Raw genomic sequence first — 20,624 nt, forward strand, 5'->3', positions numbered from 1 at the left:
TTTCGTTCCCCAAAATTGTTCCGCCCTCGACGTCATCACGTTCGACGCGAGGGCGTGACAGAGAGACATGGGCAGTGGAGAGGCTTCACCACCATGAAGTTACGAACCCTTCACGTAAGTGGGTGGAGCTTGGGGGCTTCATTAGAACGTTGGGGTTGCCAATTATGTCCGGATGGGGCGTGGCTGAGGGTGGGTGTATGAGTGAGAGTGAGTGGTGCTGACAGCCTACAACAGTACAGGGCTTCAGTGTTTCCCTGCCACGCAGTGAGCTTCAGAATTGGAGGTGAGCATTATTTATATAGATTTGTTAAACTTGCCTCCACTGAGAAGCAGTGGTATCACGATGGGGACAGGAAGGGGTTATTGCCCCCAGGTGCCAGGCAGAGAGGGGCTACAATTGGGACACTTTGAAGAAGCAGCAAGAAAAAGGGAACGTAGCACAGGTCTTTGAGTCCATGTTTGTGCTCAAGGCCTACTATGTTCCCTACTCCTTGAAAACTGGAGAGGAAAGGGGAATACAGCAGACCTTGAGCACGCACGTGGGCCTGGTGAGATGCTGGACACAGAAAGAGAGAGAGAGAGAGAGAGGGGACATGCTGGACACAAGGGGTATGAGATATAGAGAGGAAGGAAATGCTGGACTAGAAGGTAAGGAGGAGGAGGGAAAGATTCTGGATATGAAGGTGGGGGAGAGAAAGGAGAAAGAGGGAGATGCTGGACAAAAGAGTGAAGAGAGAGAAGGGAGAGAGGTGCAGGATAAGAGAGAGAGAGGGAAGATGCTGGATATGGGAAGAGAAGAAGTAAGAGGGAAGATGCTGGAGAAGAAAGTGGGGAGAAAGAGAAGATGATGGACATGAAGGTGAAGGAGAGTGAGAGGGGAGATGCTGAGCACAGGGGAAGAGAGAGGAGATATGCTGGTCAAAGGGGAAAGTGAGGTGAGAGGAACAACTCGATACTGGGTGGGGGTGGAAGAGAGGATATGCTGACATGGGGTGAGGGAGAGGGAAATGCTAGACATAGAAGTGGAAGCGAGAGGTGAGGTGCTGTACATGGGAATAGGGGAAGGGAGAGAGAACAGATGCTGATGTAACAGGATTTATTTATTTATTGCATTTGTATCCCACATTATCCCACCTATTTGCAGGCTCAATGTGGCTTACATAGTTTTATTATGACAATAACATTACAGGATTCTGGATCCCCAGAAGCTTAGCCGGCGGTGGGAGGCAGGGCTGGTGGTTGGGAGGTGGGGATAGTGCTGGGCAGACTTATACGGTCTGTGCCCTGAAAAAGACAGGTACAAATCAAGGTAAGGTATACACAAAAAATGACACATGTGAGTTGATCTTGTTGGGCAGACTGGGTGGACCATGCAGGTCTTTTTCTGCTGTCATCATCTACTATGTATATCAAATGTCTCTTGCTATGTAGTTATAGAAGCAACAACATTCTGTGTCCCTGCTCCAGTGAAAGGTGCTACTCAAATTGTAATGGTAGGAGGTCTATTCTGAATAATGGCCGAATAAAATATGAGCTCAAGCTTTTTGGGTGGAAAGATGAAACTCAAAGGGAGAAGTTAAGTCTTTTCTCCCCCAGATGGAGTCCAGGCATGATGTATTTCCTCTCCCAGAAGGAGTCCAGTAAGGAGCATGTAGAACAGCTGTAGGTGGGGAACCCACTAAGGGGTCTACCATAGCCTTTACTTCCAGTTAAAGGGATGGAAGAGTCAGCACAGGGGTTGCCAGCCTGTTAATCAGCTGACTGCTAGAGCCATAAGGAGGAGAGAAGTGTTTCACCCCTTCACTGTACTGTTAAGAGAGGTCAATTTGATCCACAGCTATCCCTATGAGGCACAGAGTGCCCTAGGGCATAAGGGCTGATCATGGGGAGACTGGATCCCAAACCTTAATCAGAGAATAAGAGTAGTATACCTCACCGGCTTTCCTGAAGCTAATTTGAATATTTTGACAGGTGGCCATGCCCACTTCCAGTTGGCAAGGACACACCCAAGTCATACTCTTCCCTTTTGATGACCACCAGATATGTCATGCTTTGTCCTTTTGCATAACCGTGTCCCAGTGCAGGAAAAAAACAAAGTTACATTTTAGGCTTTAAAACAAAACTAATGGTTTTACCAGGGGCGTAGGCACGGGTGAGGCCCATCCACTTAAGCCTAAGGCCCACCCAGGAATGGTGCACTCCGAGTCGCTCTATGAGGCCCCGCGCGGCATTCCTCCTTCCTTCCCTCCCTCGCCCGTCCATCAGCCCTCCTCCGCTCCTCCTCCGTTCCGTCCCCCCCCCCCCCCCCCCCCCCCCCCCGCAAATGTTTAACCTGGCCTTTTTGTTTCAGTAGCAGCGAGCGACGTGAAAGCACTGCAACACTCGCCAGCTTCAAGTTCTCCCTTTCCTCTTCACGCAGTGTCCGTCCCGCCTTTATGATGACGTATTTCCTGTTTCCGCGAAGGCGGAACGAACACTGTGTGAACAGGAAAGGGAGAACTTGAAGCTGGCGAACGTTGCAGTTTTACAATTGATTCCCCCTCTCCTCTCCCCTCTCAGCTTTCAACACAAAGATTGACAGACATGCTGTTTTAAACTATTCTTGTCTGTGCGAGGTCAATCAGTCTGACAAGTGACCTTCCTCTCTCTCTCTCTACCCCCTCAACCAGTCTTGCCCTCTGCATTTTCTGTGGGCAAGACTGAAAGAAAAAACAGCTGTTTGTAGAGATCAGAGCCTCACAGTGTGCACAGCCACCCCTCCCTAATCCCCCTTTCAGTGGTCCCATTCAGAAGAAGCAGACCTGTGTATTTTAAGACGGGGGGGGGGGGGGGGGAACCCCAGAGTCATGCAATTTTACACTCTTTTTTTAATCAATACAGCAGAAGTCATGCAAAACACAGGAGTTCCTTTAGTCAAGAAGACTACCCCCACAGCCCCTCCCTCTCCATCCCCGGTAGGCAATGTTATGTGAATGAGATGTATAGCAACTTCCGTGGAAAATTAAGATAAGCAAACGTCTTTCTTTTTTAAACAAAAATAGTTCCAGAGCAATACTTTATACAGGGATTGCTTTGCTCTAACCTAAGAAGCATACAAAAGAGCAAGCATTAATTTTTCCTTCCCAGGAGCATTAGGCCACTTGATCATCTAGTGGTAGTACTGTGCAGAGGTGGGGGTAGGGGGACCAAGAAACTAGTTTTAGAACTCCAGGGTAGAATTTCACACAGCTGTAGATGCATAGCCTGCATGTCAAGCTATCCACATGCCTCCTCTCCCACCCGCATCACATGGCTCCCCCATCCAGAGGTTAGGAAGAGTTCATGTGGCTCTTGGCTGAACTCAATATACCCTCAACGGTAGTTGGCTAATGTGAGCAACAGGCATCTGCTTGAACTGCTTAAAGAAAAGCCCATGGAGGTTTCCGTAAAATCCACCACCCTTGTGAAAACCAAAGAAACTCCTCACTTTAAAAAAAGAAACCTGTGAAATATGTTAGCTTCCCCTATAAGAAACAATTTGTATTGAACAGACAACAGTGGTTAAATATGTAATATGTACAGTTTTAATAAAAACACCTTGAACACAGACATATGACGCCAGACCCATGATTCCTTTTCAGAGTTTTTTTTATGTTTCAACATTTTTATTGATGATAAACATATATTATCACAACAATATGGAAAACAAAAAGAGCAGATCGTGTGGAAATGAAATGCAATTTATTTAAACAATACAACAATATTTATATGAGTACAAACAGCCCGACACAGGCTGTGTTTCGCCCAACTGGGCTGCTTTATCACAACAATAGTCAGAGGTACACAGAGTGTTGCCCCAAGACTTCCAATCTTACAAAACAATGATAATAGCCATCATCAAACTTTTTGTACATTTTCTCCCCTCCTCCCTCCCACCCATCCCATGTATCTCCCAGCCGAGCCTTGTGTTCTTATAGACTCGGTGGTGTCCCTCCCCTTTCCCCCTCAGAGTTACATCTAATGTTTCAACGCTTTTTCCCGATGACATTACAAAATAGTTACCACATTCCATTTGAAAAGATACCTTAACTTAACCATGGATAAACAAACAGCTAATACATTTGGTTATCTTCTGTCATCAAACTTGTATCGTTTCCCCCCCCCTTTCCCATGCCCATCCATTCGTTATCTTTCTTCAATTAGTAATGCTCTGCCAATTTGCATCATTTAAATTCCAGAGCCATTGATCATACCGTGACATTTCAGGTATTTAACTATTCATTATCCGTTCTATTGTCGTTTTGGGCTTTCCTCTCTTCTCCCCTTTTCCCATAAACCCCCAACCCTTCCCCCCTCTCTTATCCCCCCCCCCCTTTTTTACCATTGTTGAAGGGTACATGTTTTAATAACCGGTGTCATATCCAAAAAAAAAATATCATATAAAATTCCTAAATCTCACAACTAAGAACAGTAGTGATAAGAGCCTCAAATCATTTATTGATGTCTACTACTACTACTACTACTATTTAACATTTCTAGAGCGCTACAAAGTGTACGCAGCGCTGTACAAACACAGAAGAAAGACAGTCCCTGCTCAAAGAGCTTACAATCTAATGATGTCTACCCCCCTCCCCTCTTTACCAGGGAGCTTGTCCACCCATTAATGATGCCTGACATTTTGATTGTAACTCATGTTTCTAATTATATTCTTTCCATATATACGGACTAACCCAATGTGTTCAAAACGTGGCTCCGTGCTCGTGGTGATATTTTGTGTAGGTATGCCCCCCAAATTTTTATAAATCGTTGACGCCTCTTTGGTGTATTACGGGCGTCCTGCATTTCCCATAACATAAGTTCATGGAGCCTATTTCTCCAATACCAATATGAGGGTCCTCTATCCGTTGTCCAGCAATTTAGGATACATTTTTTCCCCCAAATACAAACCTGCTTATAATCGAAAGAGAAAAACGCCTATATTGCGACCCAAATTGGGAGATAGACGTTTATCTCCCAAAAACGAATAAATCGGTATAAGCGAAAGCCGATTTTGGACGTTTTCAACTGCACTCCGTCGCGGATGTGGACAAAGTTGATGGGGGCGTGTCAGAGGTGTGGCAAAGGCGGAACTGGGGCGTGGTTATCGGCTGAACAGAGATGGGCGCATTTCACCGATAATGGAACAAAAGTATGCGTTTGTAACTAGAATTTAGGGCACTTTTCCTGGACCCTGTTTTTTCACGAATAAGGCCCCAAAAAGTGCCCTAAATGTCCAGATGACCACCGGAAGGAATCGGGGATGACCTCCCCTGACTCCCCCAGTGGTCACTAACCCCCTCCCACCACAAAAAATGATATTTCACAACTTTTTATTTTCACCCTCAAATGTCATACCCACCTCCCTGGCAGCAGTATGCAGGTCCCTGGAGCAGTTGTTAGGGGGTGCAGTGGACTTCAGGCAGGTGGACCCAGTCCCATCCCCCCCCCCTACCTGTTACAATTGTGCTGCTTAATGCTTAGTCGTCCAACCCCCCCAAACCCACTGTACCCACATGTAGGTGGCCCCCCTTCACCCCTTATGGCTATAGTAATGGTGTAGACTTGTGGGGAGTGGGTTTTGAGGGGGATTTGGGGGGCTCAACACACAAAGGAAGGGTGCTATGCACCTGGGAGCTCTTTTACCTTTTTTTTGTGTTTTTGTAAAAGTGCCCCCTAGGGTGCCCGGTTGGTGTCCTGGCATGTGAGGGGGACCAGTGCACTACGAATCCTGGCCCCTCCCACGAACAAATGCCTTGGATTTATTCATTTTTGAGCTGGGCGCTTTCATTTTCCATTATCGCTGAAAAACAAAAACGCCCAGCTCACACATTGTCGAATAAAACATGGACGTCTATTTTTTTTCGAAAATACGGTTCGGTCCGCCCCTTCACGGACCCGTTCTCGGAGATAAACGCCCATGGAGATAGACGTTTTCGTTCGATTATGCCCCTCAAAGTTTACTAAGGAACATCTTTTCTTCTAACGTTCCTTTGTGCCATGTCGTCATGGAGCTCAGTATCACCCTCTCAAAGGACAGGTCCACTCGATATCCTAAAACCCAGCCCAGAAACCTGGAGAGAGCTGTCCAAAACCCCCGTATCTCTCTACATTGCCACATACCATGGCTAAATGATGCATTTACTTCTGCACATTTGGGACACTTATGTGTTTCTACCACTCCTGCATACCATGAGGCATATTTTCAAAGCACTTAGCCTCCCAAAGTTCCATAGAAACCTATGGAACTTGGCCTCCCAAAGTGCTTTGAAAATATGCCTCCATGCCTGCTTAACTGAAAAATATGCCCTATGTATGGTGCGAAAATGGCACTCCTGCAACTCAGCACTATGCACCACCCTTACCCCTCCTTGGAGCGCCGCTAATATCTTCCCTTCTGTTATTTGGTCTTTCACCTCCCGGCTCCATCTTTCCACGACCATCTTAACATCTCTTTTTGGTTGCTTCCCCTCCAGTACCTTGTGGAACCCTGACACCGAGATTTGTCCTACTGCATCCCCAGCTAGAAGCTCCCTAATATCCTTCTCAAAGCCTGGCAGGAGACTTACGGTGGGAAGCTCATGTATGTAATGTGAAAGCTGGAAATAGGCTAATTTCGCCAACATTCCCCCCGCATAGTGCCTCTCAAACTCTGAGTAAGCCATAACGGTCCCATCCGCTTGTAGAAAGTTTTCCAATAGTATGACACCCTGCTTCCCCAGGTCTCGAAAAAATTTACTTTCTCTCCCAGGTGAGAACTCCGCATTACCCGTAATTGGCAGCAGCACACTACTCTCTGAGCTGTGCTTCCAAAGTTTCGTTATCTCTTTCCACAGATATCTTAAAGGCTGTAAAAGTGGACTATGCTTTACTTGCTGTGGAAGGTTTCTGACTTTTGCATGTAATAAATAATTGAAGTGCCAGGGGCTGAAATGCATTCTCTCTAATTGTACATCTGTGTAAGTGTTCGTGCCCATGACCCAATCTCCTAAATGCCTTAAGAGGCATGCTTGATTGTATATACGCATGTTAGGGATCCCCAAGCCCCCATTCGCCTGGGCCCCACTAAGATACTCCCATTTGAGTTTTGGTTTCCTTCCAGCCCAACAAAATCGTGCCACCTGTCTCTGGTGCACCCGAAGGTCTTTTTTCCATAGCCGTATTGGTAATACCTGCAGTACATATAACCATTTCGGGAACACCAACATGCGGTACAAATGGATCCGGCCCAAGAGTGTCAATGGCAGAGAACTCCACCTGTTTAACTGCTCCCTCGTGTCCCGCAACAAGTGCGGAACATTGAAAGCGTATATCTGAGCCGGGTCCAATGTCAATTGAATGCCTAAATATCGGAATGACCCCGTCGCCCACCGTAATGGGAACTGTTCCCAATCTGTCTTCCTAATGTCTGGGCTCGCTAAGGCCTCCGATTTTATCAAATTTAAATGAAATCCCGAAAAGTCCCCATATTCCTTTATACTTTCCATTAGGTGCCCCAGAGAGTTCTTGGGATTTGTTATTAACACCAGTAAGTCATCTGCAAAAGCTGCTATTTTAAATTCCTGGTCTTGTATCTGTACTCCCTTTATGTCTACGTTGTTACTTATCTCCCGTATCAACGGGTCAAGTGTTAGGACGAAAAGTAAGGGTGAGAGAGGACATCCCTGGCGTGTACCTCGACCAATGGGGAACCAGTCCGAGGCTAGACCATTAACAAGAACTCTCGCTCTAGGATTGGTGTACAGAGTTCTAATCGCCTGCATGAAGAACCCAGTCACTCCATATGCTTTAAGTGTTTCTAGTAGGAATCCCCAATCCAACCGGTCAAAAGCCTTTTCGGCATCGAAACTAAATAACATGGTTGGCTGTCTTTCCCTTTGTGCTTTCTCTAGCACTAAAAGTATTCTCCTCATATTCTTTGCTATTTTCCTACCCTGGACAAATCCTGCTTGTGGCTCTTCTACCAAAGAGGGGAGGTATCTGGCCAATCTATTAGCTAGCAATTTGGCCAAAAACTTGGCCTCTGAATTTAAAAGTGAGATTGGTCGATAGGACTCCGGGTGTAGAGCTGTTTTACCAGGCTTAAGCAGTACTGTTATATGGGCCTGGTTCATATGTAGTGGTAAAGATCCCCGTTGGACAGTTAAATTAAATACCTCAGTCAGCACCGGGCTGATTTCGGCCTGCAGTAACTTATAAAACTCATTCCTCATTCCATCAGGGCCCGGTGCCTTCCCCAAAGGACTTTGCTTGATCACCCACATAACTTCATCTACAGTAATATCTGCATTCAACACCCTTAACTCCTCAGCCTCCATTTGAGGTAAATCAACGCTAGCCAAATATGTCTCACCAGGCCTGACCAGATCCTCCTGTGGTTTATATAACTGTTCAAAAAAGTCTTTAAATACTCCCGAGATTTCACTGTCCTTGTGTACTAGTGACCCACGATGGTCCCTTAGTGAGAGTATCTTTTGATAACCTACTTTTCTGCCCATGACCTTCGCCAGGAAACCCCCTCCCTTATTTGCAAATTTATAAAGCTGGTATTTATAGTAAGCCTGGGATTTTCTACCTGTACGGTGCAACAACTCGTTGAGGCTCTGTTGGGCCTCTAGTAATTGCACTCGGAGGCTCTGAGTGTGTCCCGCGCTGTACTGACGTCGCAATTTAGCCACTCTCCTTTCTAATCTAAGAATTTCTTGTCGCCTCATTTTCCGCTTAAAGCTTGCATAGGCTATAATCTCCCCTCTAAGCACTGCTTTAGCTGTCTCCCAATAAAGCACCGAGTCTGTCCTATGAATCTCATTATTGATGCCGAAATCTTTCCAACATTTAGTCAAATGGGGTAAGAATTGCCCATCCCTATAAAGCCAAGTTGGGAATCTCCATATGTAGTCCTCTCTTATCCCTCCTTCCAACTCCAACCTCACCATTACCCAGGCATGATCAGAAACCACTATTGGCCCTATTTTCGCTCTGTCCACCTGTGTGAAGATGTCTCCAGTTACTAATATATAGTCGATACGGGACAGAGTGGCATGGGCCCTCGATAAATGGGTATAGTCCCTCTCAAGAGGGTTCAAAGTTCTCCACACATCTACTACTGCAAAAGTTTCCTCCAGTGCTGCTATTCCCTTCCCTGGCCTAGCTCTCCCTCTCCCACTTGAGCCAGACCTGTCCAGTGCCGGGTCCGCGACTTCATTAAAGTCTCCCCCCATTATAATAGGGGCTCCTCCTAACCCTTGCAAAGCACTAGTGAGTTGTGTGTAAAAGCGCTGGTCGAACGTATTTGGCGCATAAATATTGCAAAGCAAGATTGGTTGTCTGTCCAATACTACAGATGCCAACACGTATCTGCCCCCAGTGTCTCCAACTACCTGATTAACTTTCAAGTGCAGTGGCGTACCAAGGGGGGGGCGGTGGGGGCGGTCCGCCCCGGGTGTCAGCGGGTGGGGGGTGCTCCGCGAAAGCCGACAGTTTTTTTTTAATCCATGCAGCGATCGCCGATGCAGGCAGCGCCTCGCGTCTGCCCTGCATGAACTGAAAAGAGGAAATCGCTTTGCTGACGTCAGGCCTTCCCTCGCTTGTTGTCCCGCCCTCGAGGAAATAGGAAGTTACCTCAAAAGAGGGCGGGACAACAAGCGAGGGAAGGCCCGATGTCAGCAAAGCGATTTCCTCTTTTCAGTTCATGCAGGGCAGACGCCGGGCGCTGCCTGCATCGCTGCACGGATTTAAAAAAAAAAAAGCAGGGTGGTGGCTTTAGGGTGAAGAGGGCTCAGGCCTCTCGACGGAGGGGGGGCTCAGAGGGGAGAAGGGGATTGGTGAGGGTGCTCAGAGGGAAGAAGGGGATTGGGGAGTGTGGTCATAGGAGAGAAGGGGATTGGGGAGGGTGGGGGTGCTCATAGGGGAGAAGGGGATTGGAGAGGGTGGGGGTGCTCATACTGTAGGGGAGAAGGGGATTGGGGAGGGTGGGGGTGCTCATAGGGGAGAAGGGGATTGGGGAGGGTGCTCAGAGGGGAGAAGGGGATTGGAGAGGGTGGGGGTGCTCATACCGTAGGGGAGAAGGGGATTGGGGAGGGTGCTCATAGGGGAGAAGGGGATTGGAGAGGGTGGGGGTGCTCATAGGGGAGAAGGGGATTGGGGAGGGTGGTCAGAGGGAAGAAGGGGATTGGGGAGGGTGGGGGTGCTCATAGGGGAGAAGGGGATTGGGGAGGGTGCTCAGAGGGGAGAAGGGGATTGGAGAGGGTGGGGGTGCTCATACCGTAGGGGAGAAGGGGATTGGGGAGGGTGCTCATAGGGGAGAAGGGGATTAGAGAGGGTGGGGGTGCTCATAGGGGAGAAGGGGATTGGGGAGGGTGGTCAGAGGGAAGAAGGGGATTGGGGAGGGTGGTCATAGGGGAGAAGGGGATTGGGGAGGGTGGGGGTGCTCATAGGGGAGAAGGGGATTGGGGAGGGTGCTCAGAGGGGAGAAGGGGATTGGAGAGGGTGGGGGTGCTCATACCGTAGGGGAGAAGGGGATTGGGGAGGGTGCTCATAGGGGAGAAGGGGATTGGAGAGGGTGGGGGTGCTCATAGGGGAGAAGGGGATTGGGGAGGGTGGTCATAGGGGAGAAGGGGATTGGGGAGGGTGGGGGTGCTCATAGGGGAGAAGGGGATTGGGGAGGGTGCTTAGAGGGGAGAAGGGGATTGGGGAGCTCAGAGGGGAGAAGGGGATTGGGGAGGGTGAGGGTGCTCAGAGGGAAGAAGGGGATTGGGGAGGGTGGGGGTGGTCATAGGGGAGAAGGGGATTGGGGAGGGGAGTGCTCAGATGGGAGAAGGGGTCTGGGGGTCTGACAAGGGGGCAGGAGGGAAAATGGGTCTGGGGCTGAAAAGGGGGGATGCAAGGCATGTGGTGGATGAAGGGGGCTGGAACTGGGGGCTGAAAAGGAGGGTATTTGGGATAAGGGGGCTAGTACTGGAACTGGGGGCTGAAACGGGGCAGGGGCTGAAACTGGGGGCTTTAAAGGGGACAGGGAGAACTGGCTGGGGCTGAAGCTCGGGACTGATGGGAGAAAAGGGCTGGGGACTGGTGGGATAGTGGGGCTGAAAAGGGGGGCAGGTGGGAGATGTGGGCTGGGGCTGGAACTAGGGGCAGGTGGAATAAGGGGGCTGAAAAGAGGGGGCAGAGAGAGAGGGGACAGACCCTGGATGGAAGTGGGGAGCGTGAGGGAGGGCAGACCTTGGATGGATGGGAGAGGGAGGGCAGACGGATTGAAGGGGCAGAGAGAAAGGGCAGATGTGGATGGAAGGGAGAGAGAGAGATGGCAGACTGGGGCAGATGGTGGATGGAAGGGGCAGAAATAGAGGGCAGATGTGGATGGAAGGAAGACAGAGAGATGGCAGACTGGGGCAGACAGTAGATGGAAGGGGCAGAGAGAGAGGGCAGACACTGGATGGAAGGGACATTAGAGAGGGCAGACACTGGATGGCAGAGAGTGAGTGAAGAAATGCTGGATGGAAGGAAGACAGTGAAAAGAAGATGAGGAAAGCAGAAACCAGAGACGACAAACTGTAAATATATATTTTAATTATTTTGCTTTAGGATATAGTATTGTAGCTGTGTTAATAAATGTTTATAAGTAGAACATGTAAATAAGGTCATCTTTTTATTGGACTAATTTTAATACATTTTGACTTAACTTTCAGAGAACAAAACCCCCTTCCTCAGGTCAGGATAGGATAATGTAACAGCACTATACTGTATTGACCTGAGGAAGGAGATTTTGGTCTCTGAAAGCTAAATGTATTAGTCCAATAAAATGATATTATTTGTTTTATTTCTATTTGTTAATTTGTAAAGTGGTGATTGGTATTTGTTAGTTTTTTCAAATTTACATCTGCTGTCTTTATATTTTGCACAGTACTAGGGGACGTTTTCTGTTTCTGTGGTGTTGCATTGTATGCAGAGTCTGGCATCTTGGGGGTTCAGTTTAATTTTTGTCTAAATAGAAAGTTTAAATATTACTACTTATTCTATAGTGGATTAGGGTGTATCTGTGTTTGTGAAAAAGACATGGCTTTCAGTTGGCATTGACTGTGCAGGATCGACGATCTGTATTATTCTGTCTGGTTTCGTTTTACAATAGGTGAATTGATGTTCTAGTGCTCACTGTAGTGTTTAAGATGCTTTCCTTTTCCTTGTGTGACTCGTAGAAATTACTGCTTATGGTATGGTAGAATCGCTCTATAGGTCCTGATGTTTTGTATTCTCGGTATGCCTAGTACTGGATTTGGGGGGGGGGGGTGTTAAAAAATGACCGGCCCCGGGTGTCAACTACCCTAGGTACGCCACTGTTCACGTGTATACCTTTCCGTACTAGTGTAATCACTCCTCCTTTCCCCCCCACTGCCGGGGATTCAAAAATGTCTCCCACCCACCATCGCTTCAATTTAGCATGTTCTATACCTGTCAAATGTGTCTCCTGCAAAAATGCAATTGATGTCTTTTGATCATTGAGGATTTTTAGAATTTTCTGTCGTTTAATTGGCGAGTGGATGCCCCCTACATTCCAAGTTACTACTTGTAATGGAGTCATGTAATCTCTACTCGTTCGTTAATACTTCCCTGCATTCTTCCCACAATCTTTACAGAGAGGTGTCCCAGCCACCACCCCTCCCGCTCCTCTTTCCAATCTATCATTACTCTTGCACCACACCATGTGTCAATCATAACATCACTACATGTATACAAACACCGTGTTCCCTTCCCAAATCTTGTCCCTCCCTCCCACCCCACCCCCCCATCCCTCTCCATTCCTCCCCTCTCCCCCTCCCCCCCTCTACCCCTCTTGTCACTCTCCCAAGCCCCTTCCATGCCCTTGACTTCTCTCGCCCTTTGAAGCCCCTAAGTTATCTGTAACCATCTGATTCCTTAGTCCACACCCCTCAAAGCAATCAATGGAATTGTAAGTCCGGGACTCCTATGACCCCATCCCCCAACATGTATTGGGATCCCTTGAAACTCATCCCATATTAACCTTAACTGTTGAACAACAAGAACCTTAAATCAGTAACTTGAGCTTTCAGTACATCTCCTACCATATACCATATCATGCGGGTCTAATCCTCGTGTCCTCTTTCACCAAAGGGAAGATTCCCCTGGGTGTCTGTCTCTGCTCGGACTCTGCTGCAAAGTCATGTGTCTGGTTCTTTCATTTCCACGTCTAGGAACCTTTGAGCTTCTTGGACAGTTTGAAAGGATCTCCACTGGTTTCCATGCTGAATCTTTAAAATAGCTGGATATAGTAACATAAATCTGGTGTTCTTGGTGACCAGTGTGGAGCATATGGGATGAAAACGACGTCTTTGTTCCTGTACTCCTGCCGAGTAGTCCTGAAAAATCTTTATTGGGGATCCCTCATATTAAAGAGAGTCGCGCATCGACCGGAATCCTCGTAATATTTCTTCTTTATGCAGATAGTTAAGCACTTTGATGATGACAATTCGTGGTCTCTGCAAATTTGGTTGCCAACGCCCTAGCCTATGGGCTCGCTCGATGCACAACTCCCCTCGGCTGTCTGAGAGGGCCAACTCTTTTTTCAACCACTGTTCTAGTAATTGCCCAAGTAGCCTTTCTGGGACCTTTTCGGGGATGCCCACAATTCTCAAGTTGCATCTCCTGGCACGGTTTTCCATGTCTTCCATTTTTTCTTGTTGCAACTTAAGTTGAGTCCTGAGCCTGGCAATCTCCTGTATGTTCTGGGAGCTGGAGTCCTCCACTGCTGCTATCCGAGTCTCCGCCTCTCCTACTCTCTTCTCCGTTTCGGCCCCTGAAGATTCTAAGTTCTTTAATTGTCCGGCCAACAAGTCGAATCGTGGGCTGAGAGCTGCGCTCACCGCTGCTGTTATTTGCGCCAGTTGTTTATCAGTGAATTCTCCCTCAGCTGTACCTTTCAAGTCCGCCATTTTGTGGCTGGGCTTAGGAGGTGAGGGTCTTTCTTTATCAAATTTTGTGCCTCTACGGGTGATTCCAGATGGCATGGGTTTCAAATATTGCTCCATACATTCAGCAGCACCGCTCTCGGACACTCTCCCAGCACTTCGGCGAACAGCTCAACTGCTATTAGACAAGTGGCCTCTGCCCGGGCCTCGTTTATATTCGGGACTTCAGGTGCCGTGGAATAGTTATACTGGGCCTTCAACCCGTCACCTCGCGTTGTCGTATTTGCATACGCTAGGTTGTTGCTCTGATTAGCGGGCAAATTCAAGCGCATAAAAGCAGTATAATAAATCCACTCTGCTAGAATTTCTTCCCTCTAGCCCGGGGATGTATCTTCCGATTGCGCGAGTGCGGCCGCCGAAAGAGCTTGTCCGCTAGTTGACGTTCCTCCACTCCTCCAGCTCCTGAGATGCCCTTTCTATAACCTTTGCCAGAGCTGGCCTGTCGGCTCCTTGCCCCGATCCCAAGAGAAGGTACTCACTGTCACTGTTCCTGCGACAGGATCCGGCCTTCCCCCTTCCGTCGGGACTCCCGTCTCTCCCGTTGGCCGCCAAGTATAGTCTTTAAAAGCTCCGGGCTTCCTCTGCCGCCGCCATCTTGGAACAGCTCGAGTTCGTTTCAAATGTTGTTTTGTGTGCTGAAGATAGCGCCAGCAGTGCCGCTTCCATGTTCGTCTGGGCCCCGGGTGCCCTCCTTGCTCACTGGGTCTTTTAGGAGCGGGTCCGGCGATTTGAAAATCGGGGCTTCATTCGGGCGGAACGGAGCTCACAACGCGACGTCCATCTCGCTGCTCGTCTCCACCGGAAGTCTTCAGAGTTTTATTTAGACACTGTATGACACTCTTTGTAGAAAACACATCTCTGTAGGTTACAAAACAGACCTCGAAAAGATTTACACACACACAACACTTTGTTATTTTTCACAAACTTTAACACCTTTTTATCATTTTTCAGAGGGTCCTCAGAATATAATTGTAAAATATTTTCAAAAGACAAGTTTTTACAACGGTGGTGTTGTAACTCTTTGTTGTGGTACACAATAGTTTCACAACTTATCAGAGGTATGTCCGTCCGTAAGAATCAAAAAACTCATCGATGCCATTCTGACACAGATAGATGACTAACCAGTGCTCACCGGGTAGGTCATGTGGGTGGATGGGTATTTACCAGTAACGCTAAAGGTCTCCATGGCAAGCGCAGACTGAGTAACCAATGCTGGGTAAAATGTCTAAAAATGATTCTGCGGTGTACGGGTTCCCCTTCAACAAATGATAAATCTGTACTGTATTCATTGTTTTTCACATAAACAGGATGTTTCCTCGCTGACTAACTTCTATTACATTGTCAAACATCCCATAGACGAACTTGTTTACGGTATGGGGTAAAGCATTCACAAAACAGATTTCTGCATGCAGATTACCATTTTTGATCAAGGAGTAGTGATCTGTGCATTCTTGGTCGGGTGACAGATCAAAAACCAGCAATGTGTAAAACACCGTACATTCAGTTATCAATGCGCTATCTTTCATATGTTTACCAGTTGCTTGTACCAATTGCATGCATTCTCTCAGCGTGTTCAAAGTCCGGTTGAAGAGGTTTTCCTGGCACTTGTTAACCATCCACATACAGAATGGCAAAATTGATATCATAATGTTGAAAATTAAATGGGTTTTTACCATAGGACCCGCTGTAAGCATCATTGTCCACAAACCCCAGGATGATGAGTTTGGGCGGCTGTCCCAGAAAGAAGTTTTCCTGGTTGGTAATATGAACTCCAGTGGGAATGCTAAATACCTTCAGCCCCACATGATCAATGGCATACTTGACGTTGGACTTCAACAGCACTTCAGCGTGACCCAACGTTACTCATGGTGACACTTTTACTCTTTTTACGAAAAACGATGCAGACAGGATCTGTACTTTTGTAGTGTTTGTCGGCATCCCCTGTCACGGTCTGTCATGGTCAGTCTTGGTCAGTCACCAGTGCCCCGGGTATAGTTACCGGTTGTGAGCCCTTGTGCTGTTCCTAGAATAGAGGCACCAGGCCCAAAGGCCAGGGTACAGTTCCAGAACAGGCAGTTGGAAAAGTCCAGTGCTTCACCTGCGATGACCGCCGTTCCCCAGAAGTTGAGCCCCTGGATGTAGGCAGCCAGCAGGACTTCAGGAGGGTTTGGGAAGAACTGGACTACCAGGATAGGAGAATCTAGGCAGCAGAGACACGAGGCAGAGAAACCTTATCCAGTGGGCAACCACCGATCCAGGCCAGGAGAAAAGGGCAGACAGCAGGAGTTGGCAGGGTCAGGTTCAGATCAAGGTTCAGGCAGGCGGCAATCAGAAGGCAGAGTCAGGTTCAGGCAGGTGGCAATCAGAAGGCAGAGTCAGGTTCAGGTAAAAGGTTCAGGCAGGTGGCAATCAGAAGGCAGAGTCCGGTTCAGGCAAAGGTTTAGGCAGGCGACAATCTGAAGGCAGAGTCAGGTTCGGGTAAAAGGTTCAGGCAGGTGGCAATCAGAAGGCAGAGCCAGGTTCAGGCAAAGGTTCAGACAGGTAAGACAACAAGAGTAAACGCACCAGTGCTATCCAACAAAGTAGTAGCTGAGACAAAGAAACACTGAATGATTCCTTCCTTAAGAACTGAAGGTGTTGGACGTCAAAGGATGACCACGCCCTACCTGCGCACGCTGCAAGCTGAAGGAGCGCTGGTATGACACGCTGTAGCCTGAGGGTGTGCTGAGATGATACATGTAAAGAAGGCGGAGCTGTGCGCGTTATGTCCAGCGTGTCTGAATCAGGAACACCGTAGCTGCACATGCCTGGCACCCCACGTCTGATTCCAGGTTTATGACATCCCCACTCCTTACACAGAAGGCATCTTTCTTTCCTCATTGATCAGAGGTTTTTCTTGGAAAAACAGTTTGCTGTGTAAATGACCCAATAATTCTACCTTTTGGCTACCGGCTGTAAGGTGAGCCCTTTCATTCAAACCAGCATTGTGACCACCAGGGTCTGTCAACTCTTGGCTTCTGGCTGAGTCTTTATAAAACAGATTTCACGTAAACTGTGTTTTGAGGGGCCTTTCACCATAGTTGAGAAGCAGTTCTATGAGGGCTCTATAAGGGTAGCAGTTGTTGCTCTGACTGATGAGTCTTTCTCCGATTGTGATGTCCAGTAGGCTGAAGAGGGAGACTATTGGATAATTTACTAGCACCACTTTGGCCATCCCTGCAATGTCTGTTCCATCTCCTTTCATAACCTTACAGCTCAGGTACAGCACCATATTGTTCAAATCCAAATAATCTTTCCCGTGACCGGCTATGTAAAAGTCAAGTGGCGCCATTTCCAATAAGGTCAATAAAGGCGGTATTTCCACATAAATGCTTTTTTTTTAATACTGGTTTGTGTGAGTGACAATTGAAAGAGGTCCAATTCTGATTTAATGCATTCTTCTGAGCCAGACCTGACATTTTTGGGGAGGCCAAGGGTTAACATGGGGGGGGCCAAAGCATATAGGTGTGAGTAGTGCTTGGTATACTCCTAAATAATGCCTTAGAATGCACTTGATAATGGATGTCTAAGTAAACAGTCTGTCCTGCATTAATATAAACAACATAATGTGAGGGATTGGGTAAGAGACCCAGTCCAGTAGCACCAAAACCAGGACAGGGGAGAAGTTTTCCATTTAGACTTAATGAATCTCACTCTCCAAGATCTTTTAGAGGAAAGGTTCGCCCTCTAGTGGCCAAGGCGCCAGTAAGACTACTAGATAAGGGAAGGAACTACCATTCCCAGAAACCATCGGTACACATACAGGACTCCCAGGAAATAGAGGGAGGGGTGAATGATTGGGAAATGAGTTCAGATCAGGGGAATGATCAGCAGCTGGGGGAACCCTGGGTGGAGGAAGCCATGGAATGGAATAAAAAGGAAGTAGGGGAAGGAGAGGGAGAGGGAGAGGAGTGGATGGAAGTCTTAGGTTTAGCCCGGACTCCGGTTGAAAAGACAGAAGATAGTGCTTGTGAGGGTTATACTATCATTGAGAACAAGGAGGGATTCACTGTGTTTTTTTTTTTTTTTTGCCTATTTGGATTTAAGACTGAACTGTGTTAAAGAGGTGAATGCTGGAAACTGGGACTGTAACTTTCTTTGTTGATTATGGAACTAAACCAAGAGGAGAAGGTAACACAGCCCACTAAATAAACCTTTACTTTAAAAGACGGTGAGCATGCTGAGATTTTGTCTGACCCTGCTGCTGGGTCGTAGAAGGTCAGAACCACAGTGAGGTGGTAAGAGCCGGGATGCCTTCCCCCCTTTACTGGACAGAGAGGAGGTTCGGATTCAGTATCCCTTGATGAGACAGCTAAGCAGGGTTTGCCTTGGCTCCCGAGTAGAAGGAGGACCTGGTTACAATGTACACTTATGAAAACCTTGGAAACACTGATATTTTTAAATAAATTTGAATTATTCCATAACTTAAACTTTGCTATAGTAGTAGACTTTGAGTCTGGTCAACCTCTCAACACACATCACAGTATCCTGAAAAATAATTACTGCAGTGGCATAGATCCCTCAACTTTGCTTCACAACAAATATAAAATGCCTTTTTAAGCTGTACTAATAAAATAGGTCTTCTTGTCCCTTCCTCTGGTTCTATTGCTTTCTCTCCTTTCTGAAGCTGACATTAACCAGTTCAAGTCCTTGGAGTTCCTGACAGTGTTCCTTCCACCCCCTTCTCCTTACGAAGGAGCAGACAAATAAAGGATTGTTTGCCAAATTACTTTGTGAAGTAACATTAAATCCTCCAAGAAATCTTTTTAGAGCCTATATAGCAAGCTTAACAGCACCAATTCTGAACACACAAATATCAGTAACTGTACCTTTAAAAAGGCAGCAGTGAATATACAGAACCACAATATGCTTCCTATTGGAAAAGCCAGACAAGTCAGACTCCTTTGGATCCATGCATTTTCAATATGGTAATATTAGAGCCCAGCTAAGGAACAGGTTATTTTGACTTAGTCTTCACTGGACCAAACTTGCTTTCCTTGTGCCATCACCATCCAACTAGATATGTAGTGTCTTAAAGGTGGAGGATAAAGGATTTTTTTTTTACATTTATATCCCACATTATCCGAAGCAAACTTGGGTTCAATTATATCATGGGAGCCAGTAGATGGATATGTCTGAAACATTTAATAAAGTTGAGATAATTATATTTATCCAATTGGGCATTTAAAAGTATGTCCTTCAATGATGCCGCATGTTCAGAAATCATATCCATACATATAGACATGCACACATCAGAATAGGCATCCATACAAACATTGCAAAAGTAAACAACAACTTCTACAGAGTACATCCAAAACTTAATTTTTATTTTCTCATTTTCATCTTGCATAATTCTAGACAGCAAATGTAGTGATTAGTAGGAGCAGTCCAAAACAAGTAAAACCAGAAACAATACAGTTAAATGGAATTTGGAAAAATCCACTATTTCTAGGATAAGCAGCATAAAATGTTTTGTACTTTTTTAGGGATCTTGCCAGGTGTTTGTGACCTGGATTGGCCACTGTTGGAAACAGGATGCTGTGCTTGATAGACCTTTGGTCTTTCCCAGTATGGCAATACTTATGTACTTATGTACCTAATTGTTCAACCACCCTTAAGATTCATCTTTGGGTTTAAAAAGCAAAACCATAAATATATTAAAACAAAGTTTAAAGCAAATGCCCTTAATATGTAATACTTAGTAGCAATAATGAAACAGTGATGGAATATTCACATAGGAAGCAGCCTGAGCCAACAGATTTATTTTCCACTGAACATAATTAACTTTGTGTGAACTTGGCAGTTAATAGTGTGCTGAACTGGACAATGTTGCCATGTTTACACTGACTCTGGAGAGAACGTCTGCATGAAGGAAGCCCTTCCCTCATTATTCAATACCTCACTGCATTCCACAAAACAAAAGGAGCAAGTTCCCACATGACATATTTTTCTTTAGATGAAGGCACAGGAAAAAAAGGTGTTAAATGCTCCCAGGTCTCAACCTAATTAAATGATTTTTTTAAAAAATTGTACTTATAAATAGTAAGTTTGATTGTTAATATGTCTGTTTTGGTGGCCCTTTACTAGGTGAAAACATCTCTGCACAAATATAGGGAGTCCCTATAACCAGCCCCTGCAAATCACACAAAGATTTACAATTTGAAACTAATTACTACTCTCAGGGATGAAACCAATGCTTCCTCTTCGTACATCCGTATGCTGCACAAGCCAGCATGCTTGAAAATATAAGTGAGATGAAATAAAAATGTTACCAACAATATAGAACTACAACATGGTCAAGTCAGCTCATAGGTTTGCTTGCTATGTTTTGGGTGAACGGGCATGACGGCTGCATGGAGGAGAGGGAAAGGGAAGCTGACCTCATGGGCTTCAGCCATCATGACGTCTCCTGTTCTCAATCTAACCTCCTTGGTCAGCTCTCTCTTATTTGCTCCCTTCTAGCTCCCTGCACCGCTGCCCTTCAATTTTTCGGGCCGCTGGCAGAGTCAGTGAGATAAGCACACTGCCTTCAGCAGCCCCAGAAGCTCTCCCTCTGTTACAGCGTTCCGCCTATGTGGGAAAGGAAAT

At 46.6% G+C, this 20,624-nt stretch overlaps 1 protein-coding gene across 2 annotated transcripts in view; it reads left to right on the forward strand.

Moving 5' to 3' along the window:
• The window catches only part of LOC115474822 (caspase-8-like), a 105,260-nt gene that overhangs the window by 50,015 nt on the left and 34,621 nt on the right, over nucleotides 1–20,624 (forward strand). The window lies entirely within an intron of this gene.

The sequence above is a fragment of the Microcaecilia unicolor genome, chromosome 7 (genome assembly GCF_901765095.1).
Source record: "Microcaecilia unicolor chromosome 7, aMicUni1.1, whole genome shotgun sequence".
NCBI lineage: Eukaryota > Metazoa > Chordata > Amphibia > Gymnophiona > Siphonopidae > Microcaecilia > Microcaecilia unicolor.